The sequence below is a fragment of the Rhamphochromis longiceps genome, linkage group LG6 (genome assembly GCF_057381845.1).
Source record: "Rhamphochromis longiceps isolate RC_006_pf linkage group LG6, R_longiceps_female_GT1.1, whole genome shotgun sequence".
In the NCBI taxonomy this organism is placed as follows: Eukaryota; Metazoa; Chordata; class Actinopteri; order Cichliformes; family Cichlidae; genus Rhamphochromis; species Rhamphochromis longiceps.
Genome location: NC_140562.1, coordinates 40,035,961 through 40,049,852, shown reverse-complemented (window position 1 = coordinate 40,049,852; position 13,892 = coordinate 40,035,961). Strand labels below are relative to the sequence as shown.

General features: G+C 40.2%; 1 pseudogene; it reads right to left on the bottom strand.

Annotated features, from left to right (window-relative positions):
• Positions 1–12,006: 12,006 nt before the first annotated feature.
• Positions 12,007–13,102, bottom strand: LOC146668720 (uncharacterized; annotated as a pseudogene).
• Between the last annotated feature and the right edge of the window lie 790 nt (positions 13,103–13,892).

The window sequence follows — 13,892 nt, the reverse complement described above, 5'->3', positions numbered from 1 at the left end:
TTTTCTCACCTCCGGGGCCCTCTGAAGCCACAGTAAGCAAGGATATTGCAGAGTTGGCAAATCATGAATTAAAGTGTAACATGACTAGTGATCCTGTTTTCCCTGCTACTCTTGCGTTTAATGAACTGAAAACGGTGAATGCCGATCCTGAACTCACGCTAATCTGTCAAGATGAAAACATAAATGCTGATCATGGTAACCTGGACTGTGTAACGTCACAATATGAATTCTGTCTTCCTGAAGGTCATACACAGGGTGATTTTGAACTGTTTTGCTCCAGCACCATTACCTCCACTCAGGAGATGGAGGCTGAGATCAGGGTTAATGTGACACCGTTTTCTCCTGTCTCTGTGAACTCATCACTGGATAAGATTTTGGCCTCGAACAATGGTGTAACCACTCACTCTAATCCTGAAGTGTCACCTGCTTCAGTTAATGGTTTACGTACCGTTTTACCTGTATCTGTCTCTCCACTCAATATAGTCATCACTCTGAAGCCACAGATCACTGCGGGTGCAGGTTCCAACAAACACATCCATCCAACACACCACAGTCATGCTACCACGGTGCCAGTGGTTAGGTCCATACCTGTGTATTTACTGTATTTTCAGGAGTTAGCTCCTGATGATCTAAGCCTTGTTTTTGTGGATCGAGTGGCAATTCTTGTTTTCCGTATGGTTGAACCAGCTCCTCTGAGCCGCACACTACCATCGGTTAAGTCCAACCAGCTTATGTTGACCTCTCCTAGGATTACTGAGACTGGGCCAGTAACCTGTGAGCCACCTTGGACTGATGCAGACTCTGGGAACCTAATGATTGCTGGCTCAGAACTGATGGTCCCTACCACTGTTCACTTCATGGTTTTTTGTGCTAAGATATTAAGCCCTATAGACTGTTTTCTACCTGCTTTCTCTCTCTCTGGGTTTGTGCCTCAGCAGCCTGTGTTTCCTCAGCTCCTAGTCCAGCCAGGGGCCTACATAACTGTTTGTCCTGCACCTGCTGTTGGACTCCCAGGTGTGCCTATCCGGCACCCTGCGGCGACACCACCGCTTCACGTCACGTTAGCTGGAGGGTCCGAGGGGCCCGTCCAGCCTCCTGTCTCCGCTGGAGGGCCCGAGGGGCCCGTTCAGCCTCATGCCTCGTCAGCTGGAGGGCCCGAGGAGCCCGTCCAGCAACCTTCCTCGTCAGCTGGGGGTTCAGGAGAACCGCACCAGCCTCATGCCACGTCTGCTGGGGGGCCCGAGCCGCCCGTCCAGCACCATGCCACATCAGCTGGAGGGCCCGAGGAGCCCAACCAGCCACCTTCTGCTTCTGCTACGCCTGGTCCAGCTTCATCCGAGTCTTCATCCTCGTCTGGTCCGGCCTCTGCATCAGCTGCACCCACGCCCGGTCCGGCCTCTGCATCAGCTGCACCCACGCCCGGTCCGGCCTCTGCATCGCCTTCAACGTCGCCCGGTCTGGCGTCGGCCTCTGCTTCTGCTCTGCCTGGTCCGGCTCCGGCTTCAGCCTCATCTTCGTCTGGCCCAGCCTCAGAGTCTTCGTCCTCGTCTGGCCCTGCCTCGACTTTGGCTTCTGCTCCTCCTGGTCCAGCTTCAGCCTGTGCTTCGTCTGGTCCAGCCTCCGCCTGTGCTTCGTCTGGTCCTGCCTCAGCCTGTGCCTCGTCTGGTCCTGTGCCCACCGGGCCATGGCCAGCATGCCTAACGCTGGAGAGCCGCCGCTGCCTTCCGCGCGGCCGGCCTCCTGAACTGCTCCGTAGTCTCCTTCGCCGCCGCCGCTGCCTTCCGCGCGGCCGGCCTCCTGAACTGCTCCGTCGTCTCCTTCGCCGCCGCCGCTGCCTTCCGCGAATTCTCTATCTTCCACGTCTGCCTATGGCCTTGTAAGCTCAAAGTGATCCTGTTTTTGCCTTGTAATAAAAGAAAAATAAATCAAGTCTTTTGTCTTGAGTTTTAGATTAATAGAGAGCTCAAGATGTTTGTCTTTGACAGTCCTGCTGGTCTATTTTAGTCTATCTTTGCATAAAAAAACAAAAACAAATATTAACCACATCGGGGCAAATGGTAAATCAAACTGTGGCATTAGACATATTTATAAATTTTAGGGGTTGAGAGTTGACTCCTCATTAAGACACCTAGTCAAATAAATAAATAAAGAACAAATATAATAAAAACAAAGCAGCATATAAAAGATGTTTGATTTCACTATGACAGCTGAGTCAAACTGCAAGAAACCCAAAGGCAACCACACAGAGTTGAACAAAAAAATCAAATGCTGACACCATGAAAACAGAACCCATTTTATTTCATATTTTTCAGTGTTTGTTTCCTGCAGAATGTTGTTGTGATTTTTCTTTAACCTTGCCTCACCTTGCTCAAGTGTTTGTCTTTGCTGTCTTAAGTAGACTGACTCACGGGTCGCCACAAAGTGGATATTTTCACTATCAGTCTGAAAAAGATTATTTAGTCTTTGCATATTTAGGCACTTTGTTCAAACAGGGGATTGACTTTGCTGGGGAAATAGGGCAACTACAAACAAAACAAAGCTTTGGATGCCATTTCTGTTTACCCTCTGACTAACAGTACCATGCAGTTAGGTAACGAACAATAATGATGCATTTTGGAGGCACAATCCATTTAATTAGAGAATAATCTGGTTGGCTATTGTTATAAATGCTGCAAGTTTGGTTTATGTTTGTCACTATAAAGTAACTGTATGAAAAGAACAAAGGAGCTGTTTTATAAGAATTATGTGCGCTACAAAATATACAGGAAAATACATAATTATTCAAGAATCTGCACTTCCCATTTCCACTAATTGATAGTCATGGTATTGCCATAATGATTAAAGCTAGTCTGGGGATGTGTTATGAACACATTAGAATGAACAAATCAAAAGACGTCAGATGGTTTTAAAAAACTGTTTGTATTTATTTATCCATATTTCTACCACTTGTTTGGGTTCTGGTCGTCGGGGCAGCCATCATTTCTTTTAGTGATTATCCACAATTCATGGCCATAGTAGTTTGACTGTTATATGGACAGATTTACTTGCAGATTTTGGTAACCTTTTACCACAATGGACTATTACAACACACCGATGACCCTTAAAATGTTGTAATCTATATACTATCCCCCCAACTCAATTAAAAGACTCATCCTCAGTAATCAAGCCTCTTTGACACAATTTTGTCATCCTAGTTTTGGGAATAATTATTTCAATTTTCTAAAACTAACTTTCTATATTTGCTCAAACTTCCTAAGTTCCTAAATCTCTGTGTAAAGGTGCTCCCTCTGTGACTGAAATGGCGCTGAAATGTGTGGAGTGTAGGCCCTTGAGGAAATGGGGTCTGTGGTTGACATCTGAAGCATTTTGTAAGGAGCAGACTGAGTAATACACACAAACACGCACTCATATAAAGACACACATACTCGTGCACATAAAGACACACAAATGTGTTCCAACAGACTCACTCGGTGACACCTGCACTGACGTGCAAACAAACAAATGCAAAGACAGATAGTGACAGGTGAGGTCATGTGTTTGCACACACAAATGCACACTTCCCCAGCTCCTCAGTTGATCAGAGACTGTTACAGTGTCACCTCGTTCCCCAGCTCAACCCCCTGTAGGAGATCGCTCTTTGTCACTGATGCCACTCTCTAGACAGTCTCACACAACTTCTGTCTGCCTGCTGCTTCTCTGTTTGTGTGTTTGTCTGTAAAAACGTTTCCTCCCCGTGAAAGATTTAAAATATTCTATCAAATCTGTTCCAGCAAAAATTAAGAAGTGCTTACAGTTTAAATTCAGCACCACACATTAATCACATCAATATTAGCTTAACTTTCAATTAGGTGGTACATTCCTATACCAACAGCATTTGTGCTTACTTTTAAAAAAAGCTGACAAAATTCAACATATTTCCTAGAGCTGCATTTCAAAGTGTCTAATTTCACATCTAGTTTGTTTTAGCTGTGTAAAACCAAAATTAAAGGGGTGGGCAGTGGGGCGCTGTGTTTGCAGTTAATATTACATTGTTTCCCAGCTGAAAGAGACATAATTCTTTTCATCTCTCACAAAGCCCAGGGAAATGTGGATTCTATGTAGAGCAACAAAGAAATTGCACAGACTCTTGTAGTCCCTCTGTTTTGACATCTACAGGCAGTATGCCACGGCTCAGCTAATGGTGTGGTAAGTGATAAAATATAGGTTTATGAGGGATTAGTCAGTTCTGTATGTGCAATAGACACTCACACAAAAGCACGCATGAGCACAAGAGATTCCCCAAGTTTAGCGATGCATTAGTGGTGTTTACGACAGCTTTGAGTGGAGCTTACCCCTCCACTGCCATCCCCCCACCTCAGCCTCGCCACCTCCCACAACTGCCGCAACACACTCATCCACACTAGCCGCAGTCACCAGCATGATGGGGGTTTAGTTAAAGACTGGAATTCTCTGTCACAGATGGTCAGGTCACTGAGATTGGGAGGGTAAGTGGTGGTGGTGGGGATTCTTCCATGTTTTTCATACCGTGGGGCTCAAAGGAAGAAGAGGCAGAGGGGAGATAGCTTTAGCAAAAAAATGGATTGAGATGAAGAGAGGGACATCTGGTTTGGGGAAGACAAAGTGGGGCAGAGATATAAGTGGATAGAGTGTTGTTAATGATGGCAAAAGGAGGGAGGGAGTAGTAAGAGGAAGAGAGGGTGCAAGCAGATAGCATAAGATGCCTAACAAAAAGAGGAGCCAAAAAACTTTAGACTGGCAGTGCATTGGCCAGAAGTAAATTCTGGTCCCCCAGTAGTTAGGCTGTCTTAATAGTACTCATGGCCTTAAACCCTGACCCAGAGCCTACTTATGAAGTGACTGATACTATTTCTTGTTAAAAGTTGAACTATTTTGCATGTCTTTTTCTTTTTTCAGGTCATGAATAATTGTCTCATAACCTGTCAGTGGCTGTTTGGACTATCAAACGCTATTAGGTCAAAGCTTATACAAAGGGATTTTTACTGGGAAAAACTTCCGAAACAAAGTCTCCAGCACCCTTACTGAGAGTTTTTCTTTTTTTTCCAGTGGTAACATCTATTGTTTTGGAGGATTCTGCAAAGAGTAGCCATGCCATTAGCACTGGTATAAATAGTATGAAGCTGTGGCAATATCACTGTTTGCTTGTGACATTACCAATATGGCAAACATAAATAGGCCCTTATAGTCTCTTGGGCTTATGCTCATTACCTTCCATGTAGTCAGAATATTTGGATAGTAGATGAAGGATATCAGGTATAACACTTCATGTTCTATTCTCTGCTCTGAACAAATACAGAGAAAAATCTAATATAATTTAACAAAAAAACAAAACTGTAAGTATGTGGGGGCTTTTCTTCAACAAAAGCAATTCCTCTTTTCAAACCAAAGCCTAGTTACACAGCAATAATCAATAAATCTTGAACAACAAACAGAAACCAGAAAAATTTTTGGTACCAAAAATATAGTCTCTTTGCAAAAGATTATTCTTATTTTATGAGAGAGATTAAAGAGATGAGAGATATGAGACACTACTAATAAAGTCTCATTCCTTATTCCAAAAATTAAAAAAAAAATACATACAAATGAATGTCAACACATTTCTAGCCATTTTACAACAGTTTTCCAGTGAAAACAATAATAAAAAGAAAGAATAACTTGGCTAGATGCACAGGGAAATTATATTACGTAGAATTTAATTGGCTTTTCCAGTTTGCACTACAGTAATCTTTACTACATGCATTATTGATCTATTTTTAAAGTCGCAAATGGACTGCCTTTAGTGGGGGCACACTCTTATGCAATCTGACAGTTTGCAGCTGGGATCTCCAAATGCTCATTTCCCGAAGCTGCTCCTAAAGCAGTGCGTGCTCCACACTACAAAGTGTCTCATTTACTGTAACAGATTTTGTATCCATATAAGAGATGATTTTTTCAAGAAAAATAGTCTGCTTGTTAAACTCAGGGGGAATTGAGTCCATCTATAAAGTACATTTGGATATGTTTTTTACCTCAGACCCCTGCTGAGTAAATCTCTCTCTCTCTCTCTGTGTGTGTGTGTGTGTGTGTGTGTGTGTGTGTGTGTGTGTGTGTGTGTGTGTGTGTGTGTGTTACTATGCGAAAACCTTTAAAGTGAGTACAGATATTGAGTAGAGATTGATTTGTACATATATCAATGATTGACACAAAAAAAAAAAGGAAAATATCATCTGTCCATACCCTAATAAATAAAGTTGGGAAGCAACAAAGTACGAATATCTCTGCTTTTACTGCCTATTTACAAACATTTCTGTACTTTCTACTCCTTACATTTCAAAACAGGCTCATTTAGGTTTAACACATTTGAGGGAAGTTTTGATTTCCCACCACTGCATGCTTTCAAACATCAAACCGATTGGAGCATAAATGAAGGGAACAATACATAAAAAACAGTCCTGTTAGTTTATCCATCACTGAGACTTATCACATAGAAATAGATAAAAGGGGCAAAAGCCCCTATTTTATGTATAATTTTTAAAAAATGATCATCTGCCAAAAAGTGCCAAAAAATGATTGCTGGTATTTAAACCGTTTAAAAGAGTTGGTCTATAAGCTGTCAAACATATCGCTCATGAATAACATCAGCTCATTTTGGGCCAGAAAGAATATTTCTGTTACAAGGTAGCAATCAGTTTTTGTCAAAGTGGTTTTTACCAAGTTAAAAACATTCATTAATATTAAAATTATCTTTTTCAAGGGAGATGTCTAAGGGCAGCAGACATAAACAAAACATCACAGCTCTGTAAAGACATATTGAGCAGCCAAAGAACTGGTTGATTAAAATGAGTAGGTACAGTAATGCACTCAGATACTCGCAAAACAGGTAATTTCTTTATTTAATTTATAACCCCTTTCATAACTCCTGTTGACTACAGGCTATTTACAGCAAAGATACAAGAACACACAGAATAATCAGAAATCGCTTTTGGTGCAGATGTCCATAATCGGTGGAGATGGTACTTCTAGGGGTTTCTTTTTTCCTCAAAGTGCTTGCTCAAAGGTAGATCATTTGATTGTTGGGGTTTCTCTCTGTTATTGTTCGTGTCAAGGCGCAAGCACTGATAAGAGTGGACTGAGCTGAGTCTGGTGTATAATTCACAACTTTACTGTAAAGAGCACTGATTTCAAAACACAGAGAATTGGCACTAAGAGACTCTCTGAAGGGAATAGCAGAGATAGGTGAGTTCAGTATGATGACAGCGATTCCTCTGATCCACTGGGAAATCGACTGGAAGAAGAGCAGTGTTTGGCACACTAGGAAACACTACACTAGAAAATTCATGGAGAGGCCTGATTACCACTTGGCAGGTGATAAGCAGATGATCTGGCAAAGAGTGGATGTCTGGACTAGCTCTTAAGGACTGACTGGCCAAATCAGGAAAATGAGTCACAGGTATGTATCCCCAGAGACCCCTCCCAAAAGGAGGAGTCAACCTTGCCCAACCCAACCTTGATCTGCAAAAGAAAGAAAACAGAGGCCCAAAACACAATCAAGATCTGTCATGACAGTAGCGTCCTTACCTTAAATTGGAATGCACCTTGAGGTGACTGTCATGATTTGATGCTACATAAATAAAATTGAATTAATTTGAATAAAAAATTACATTGAAACAAATTCAGGCAATTTCACGTTTATACCAATGGCAAACTGTCTAGTATAAAGACAGTATTTAGTTAGTGTAGGGAATAGAAACTAGCCAAGTTAGCTGGTTACATCTTGTTGAATTTGTGTAAATCCACTAAGACCAGTAAACCTCAGAGCAGCAGCTCTTTATGTACAGCTGATCACAGTCTGTACATAAAGAAATATTTGCTTTTGTATTTTATAAAAACATATTAATATTATTACACTAGTATTTGATACTAATACTAATATGTTCATTTAGCTTTACTCTTTTCTTGTTTCTTTTATGAGTCATTCAACCTTTATCATAGTATTTTTAAAGGCAAGTATCTGTATTTGTGCTCATTTTTTAAAATTAAAAACAGTTGAATTTAATTCAGGCAATTCCACCTTTATAACAATGGCAAGCTGTCTAGTATTAAGACAGCCAAGTTAGCTGCTTACATCTTGTTGAATTAATTTGTGTAAATCCAATCATTTATTTTTGTATTTAATGAAAAATATACTCATATAATTATAATAGTATTTGATTTTATAGTATAATTGTATTTTTGGTAGTGTTTGCATATGTGTGCTTTTTTGTTTCTTTTTATGAGTCATTCAACCTTTACCAGAGTATTTCTTTTAGCACAAGTATCTGTATTTCTGCTTACAAGTTAAGAATGTCTTTACTTCTTCCACATTTGCTAGTAACTGCCGGAACCAAAAATAAAGAACCCCTCCCTCAACGAAAAACAGAAAAAGAAGAAGAAGAAAGAAAAGGACTCTATCTCAAGTGACAACATCATCTTTATACTTGTCTGAAAGATGGGCTGAATTTGATATGGGACACACACACACACACACACACACACACACACACACACACACACACACACACTTACTAAGAGATCTACAAACACTGGAATCTTCTTAAATCTATACTAATCCATAAACCTCTGGGTGCGCCACTTCCACCGCTTCTCTGTCGGCGGGACCCGCATGCATTTTGTGCTGTATTCATGTTGTTGAATCGTCGGAAGTCATAAATTATCAATAAATGGAACTGAATCTCCACATATACTCAACATGCAAAGCAAACCTCATTTGCTCATTGTCGCTGACATTACATTATTTTTTTCTCACCTTGACAACACTTCCCATATGTAAGTGTGTGTGTGTGCGTGCGTGTGTCTGTGTGCGCACAAATTCAGACAGGACTGTATGTGTAATGAGGCAGCATCTGTTGTGTTCTCTACTGCAACTAAACACCAATCAAAGATGATTATGATGTTGACAAAGTTTCCCAGCAGATAGCACAACCTCTGCAGGAGTCAACTCTTAAACAGAGCCAGAAAACAAATTTTTATTGTCAAAGATTTTGATGAATTAGTGAGTTTGATGTTATATTTAAGACCGCAAGAAATGTGAATGATTTTGGAGCTGTTGAAACAAAGTTCAAAATTTCAAATAAATGTTTAAAGATACATCTTACAAACTCTGTACTCTTCAGTTGGATAAGTGGAAAAAATACTGGCAATATCTCTTTTTGCTTTTCAGATGTGTTTGCCACTTTCATTTTCAACATTTGAAACTGAATAGCCTTGGGTTAAGCTGTTTAATTGAGTTGTTAAGGTGTTTAATGAGATCAAGCTGTTGATTAATTAGAAAATTAATTAAGAGATTAGTGTAATTAAAGTAACTGTTATTTGTGGCCTTAAATTCCATCCTAACTTTTTTTTTTATTTGCAATCAGCTACAGCATTTTTGCATTGTATCATCTGTTGCTTTGTTAAACACATTTTTAGCAGATGTAATTTCACAGATTGTGACACTATGCTATCAGTCATTTAGCTTGCACAGGCCACTCACCAATCTTTTTTCCTCTGTATATGGAAGGCAGAATTGTTCCTTTTAACATGTTTGCCAAGCAAAAATTGAAAAACAATAGGTTTAAAACTTTGATAGTGGATAGTAGAATAAATTATCTGTCAGGGAATAATACATTTATGTTTATTACTCACTCTGTAATTTCCTGTGAATTTATTGCCTATACCAAAATCTGTCATCCCTCATTTGTTTCTTCTGCCAAGACGTGTCAGATTATGGACAGCTTTATTATTATTTTTGCACAGTAGCTGCAGTAGTAGCATGGTATGACACTAATTGTGCCAGGTTTTTTGTTGCTAATTCAGCCTATAAGTTTCTCTTTAATTACCAAGAAAATTACATTGCTGTGGTAATTAGTTTGGTAATTATTTGCATATGATCAGATCTGTTTTTACTGATGCTGTCCCTCTCGGATGCTCCCACCTTCTCTTGTTTGTAACTTTTTTTTTTTTTTGGAACTTGTCACTATACCCAGGGTTTCTTAGCTTCCTGAGGCTGAACTTTTTTTATTTTCATAAAAATGTGCTGGCTTTTAACATTTGCATTTAATTGGTTTCAAACACAAACAAGCACACACGCACACACGCACGCACGCACGCACGCACGCACACACACACACACAGATTATTCAAATAATTAAGACAATCTGAACTGTTATCAGACCAGCAACCAAACAGCAGATGTAAGTCAAAGTGCATGACTGGCTTTAGGACTAATGGTCCAATTCCAGACGTTTTAACCAGATATATGTTTGATTCCTGTAAAACATGTTACAAAGTTTTGTTCCATAACACCCAAGTCATCTTTGGACAAGTGCCTCTTTCATGGCGAGCACTTAGCGTCCATAGATAAAGATGAAGGTGACTGAAAATTTCTTGGGAATAAAATCAAAAACCTCCTGCAACTTTCTATTTTCAAGACTACTACTCCATCCCATTATTGTTAATTGTGATGCACTCAGTATACAGGACTTGACTGGTCTATACAGGCTCATACTAAGTATATTTAAAGTTATTAAAAAACAATTCAAATACAAAATTTAACCTACATGCTTCCCCCCCCCCCTCTGAGTGATATGTTATAATGTCTGAAAACTATCCCATCTCTGCTTTTACTTTAATTTGATATACAGTGGAAATTCATTAATCTTTTCTTCTACCCTGCATCTATCCATTCTCCCATCCCTGCCTCATCCATTATTCATGCCCCTTTCTACTTTATCTGTCTCTAAAATAAACTGACTCCACTTGAGCAGTAAACAGATACATGCTACGTCCTCTTACATCTATTTACCCATATTTTCATTTCACTATCTTTTGTAAAGGAAACACATTTATTTTTCACAGTGTGAATCATATTTTTCTCCACTTCATTATAGAGCTTGATAAGATGACTGCCCAATCCATTTACACAGCAGTTATAGACCACCTGTGCCAACATGCTGTTGCGTCTCATGCTATTACCTGCTTTCTTATGCTTATCCTACATCTCATATTAAAGGAAAAATCAATATGAAATAGGGCTATATTGAAGTGCCAACATGGGGATGTTAGCTCATTTTTTGTCTTCTGAATATAATACTGGCTAAAGTAAACACAAATCTAAGAAACTGAACTAAAGTCCTTTTGAATTTCCAGCACTCTTTTCTTATCTCGTATGACATGCAAAATGTTAGTCATTTGACTGTAGTAAGTATAACTACAGTCTAGTACTGCCTCTACTAGTTATACTTGACTGTGACTGGAGCAATGTTTGTTTCTGGGGCTAAATTCATAAGATGCCAACTGCAAAAGTCAGAAACAAAATTAGTTTGATAATGTATTTCATGAACTATCCAAAGCATTTCAATTACAGTTTTTGCCCGTTGCCTGAACACATTTTGCAAAACTTTGCTCATTGTGCCAAAACCCTAAACACAAGTAAACATGACACAACACTGGGAAATATACCATTCACATCTGCACCAAATTGAAACTCTACTCTCAAAACCTAAACTCTGCTATCAAAACCTGACATTCCTTTGTCAAAATGTAACTCTGTTGACAAAATGACACATACTTGCATCATATGCAAACACTTACAGAGCAGGGGGAACACACTAGTCTACTTTATATAAAGCACTGCAGTCTTTGATTTCCATTGTTCATTCAGAAGGCATATTTTCAGGAGACACATTTGCAAACAACCAAAAAAGCAAATAGGCCTACTCAATATTGTACATTGCAGCACTGTACATTGCAGTACCATGAATTCAGATAAAGCAAAAATAAAAAACAAAAACAAAAAACCCATAATACAGTAATAGAAAAAACACTATACTGTAAACAAAAAATCATGACAATTGTGCATACGTGCGCTCATGGATCCCGCCGTCTGTTGGGGTCTGGCCACAGGACCTCATCAACATCGCAAGCAATGTCTCCTCCTGCTAGGCACCGGGGAAAATATCCTCTTCCATGTCAAAACCATCCATGGATTGCTGTCACCTGAATGTCGCCGCAGGCCTGTTCCATTGCCTGCAGAAGAGGCATGCAGGCATGTAGTTGGCGGTCATATACACGCCATCTCCAAGCCGAAAAAAATTCCTCTATAGGGTTTAAAAATGGTGAGTAAGGGGGCAAGCATACCACTTCAAGTTGACTGTGGTTGGAGAACCAGGACCAGAGCAGCCCGATGGAAACTGACATTATCCCATATCACCACAAACCTGGGCTGATCTGGTCTGTTCTGTACAACTATATCATGGAGAGCATCTAGAAATGTGAGTATATGTTGCCTATTGTATGGACCTAGTTTTGCATGATGATGCAGAAGCCCTCGAAGGCTTATGGCGGCACACAATGTGATATTTCCCCTGCGCTGCCCTGGAACGTGCACAATTGCCCTTTGGCCATTTACATTACGACCCCGTCGTCTTGTTTTGCACAGGTCGAATCCAGCTTCATCAATGAAAATGAATTCATGAGGCTGTGCAGCTCCATCCATGGCCAAGATTCTCTGTAAAAAAAAAAAAAAAAGAGAACATATTACTGTACTACAGTGCTACACATACAGAACCCTCACCCCATCACACGGGTACCTGTGTAGCTCTCAGAATGTATTCATGTGGTACTGATATGGTACATATTCAGCTCGAAGTCCTTTGACCCTGTCACTGTTCCTCTCAAATGGGACTCTGTAGAGCTGCTTCATGGTGATGCTGTGTTTTCCCAAGATGCGTCTGATGGTGGTGATGCTCACATGGTTTATGTTGTTGAACACTTGCCTGTCTGCAAGTATTTGCTTTCGTAGCTGGTGGAGACGGATAGCATTGTCAGCCCTCACTAGGTCCACAACGGCAAGTTCCTGCCGTTGTGTGAGCAGGCGTTGGCGTCCTCCCCCAGAAGGTCTTCGAGTCATTCTAGAGAAATACAACCACATATTGTCATCGGTTTGCTTATTTTTCTTACAGTACTTTACTGTATATACTGTATCATCCACTGTACAACACTGTACTTCAATATAAGTAATCATGGTATGTTTCACAGAAACTACCACTTTGGCTGCAAAAGGAGCATTAGCACCCTGCAATACCCTGTACACTTGATATGGTAACTGTAGAACAGTACTATAAAAACCATCTGAGTAGAGTAGAAGACAGTGAGATGAAGACAGACCTGTTTTCTAGTCGGAATTTTCTTATTACAGATGCCACTGTGAAGCGGCTTAGATGTGGGTGGACTCTCTGCCCAGCTTCCCTCATAGTCAGGCCGTGGTTGATGACATGGTCCACCAAAGTTGCTCTTATATCATCAGAAATATGGGTCCGTGCATGGCCTCTTTGACCTCCTCCTCCTCTTCCTCTTGCTCTCCCTCCATCCATGCTTGCAAAGTTCTTGAAATGGCTAAACTGAGGGCTTTTTGTGGTTGGCTAATTGGTGTTCAGTTTTGCAAGTAAGTGCCTTCAGGTGTATATTTGAGTGGTTGCAATTACCCAATGTGTTTTGTATTTTGGATACATGTGTTTTCCAAATGGCATCCTGAAATTTCATTTTTGAACGAAGTGTCTTATGTATAAAATAGAGTGTACTATGCAGGACCATGTGTGTTGCATAAAGGAGTAAGTGTGTTGCATAATTGCAACCAGAGTGCAAAGCAGCACTTTTGTTTAAGGTATGGGTATGGTGTTTGAGGTATGGTAACAAAAGCTTCAAGTTGTGTTACTTTAGTCTAAGCATGGGTTTATAGTGTTCAAGCAACGAGCAAAAACTGTAATAGTATTTTTGAAATAGTCATCCATCCATGACAATAAACTGGACGGGGTTAAAAACACCACTGCACCATAGAGGAACGACGAAAGCTATCT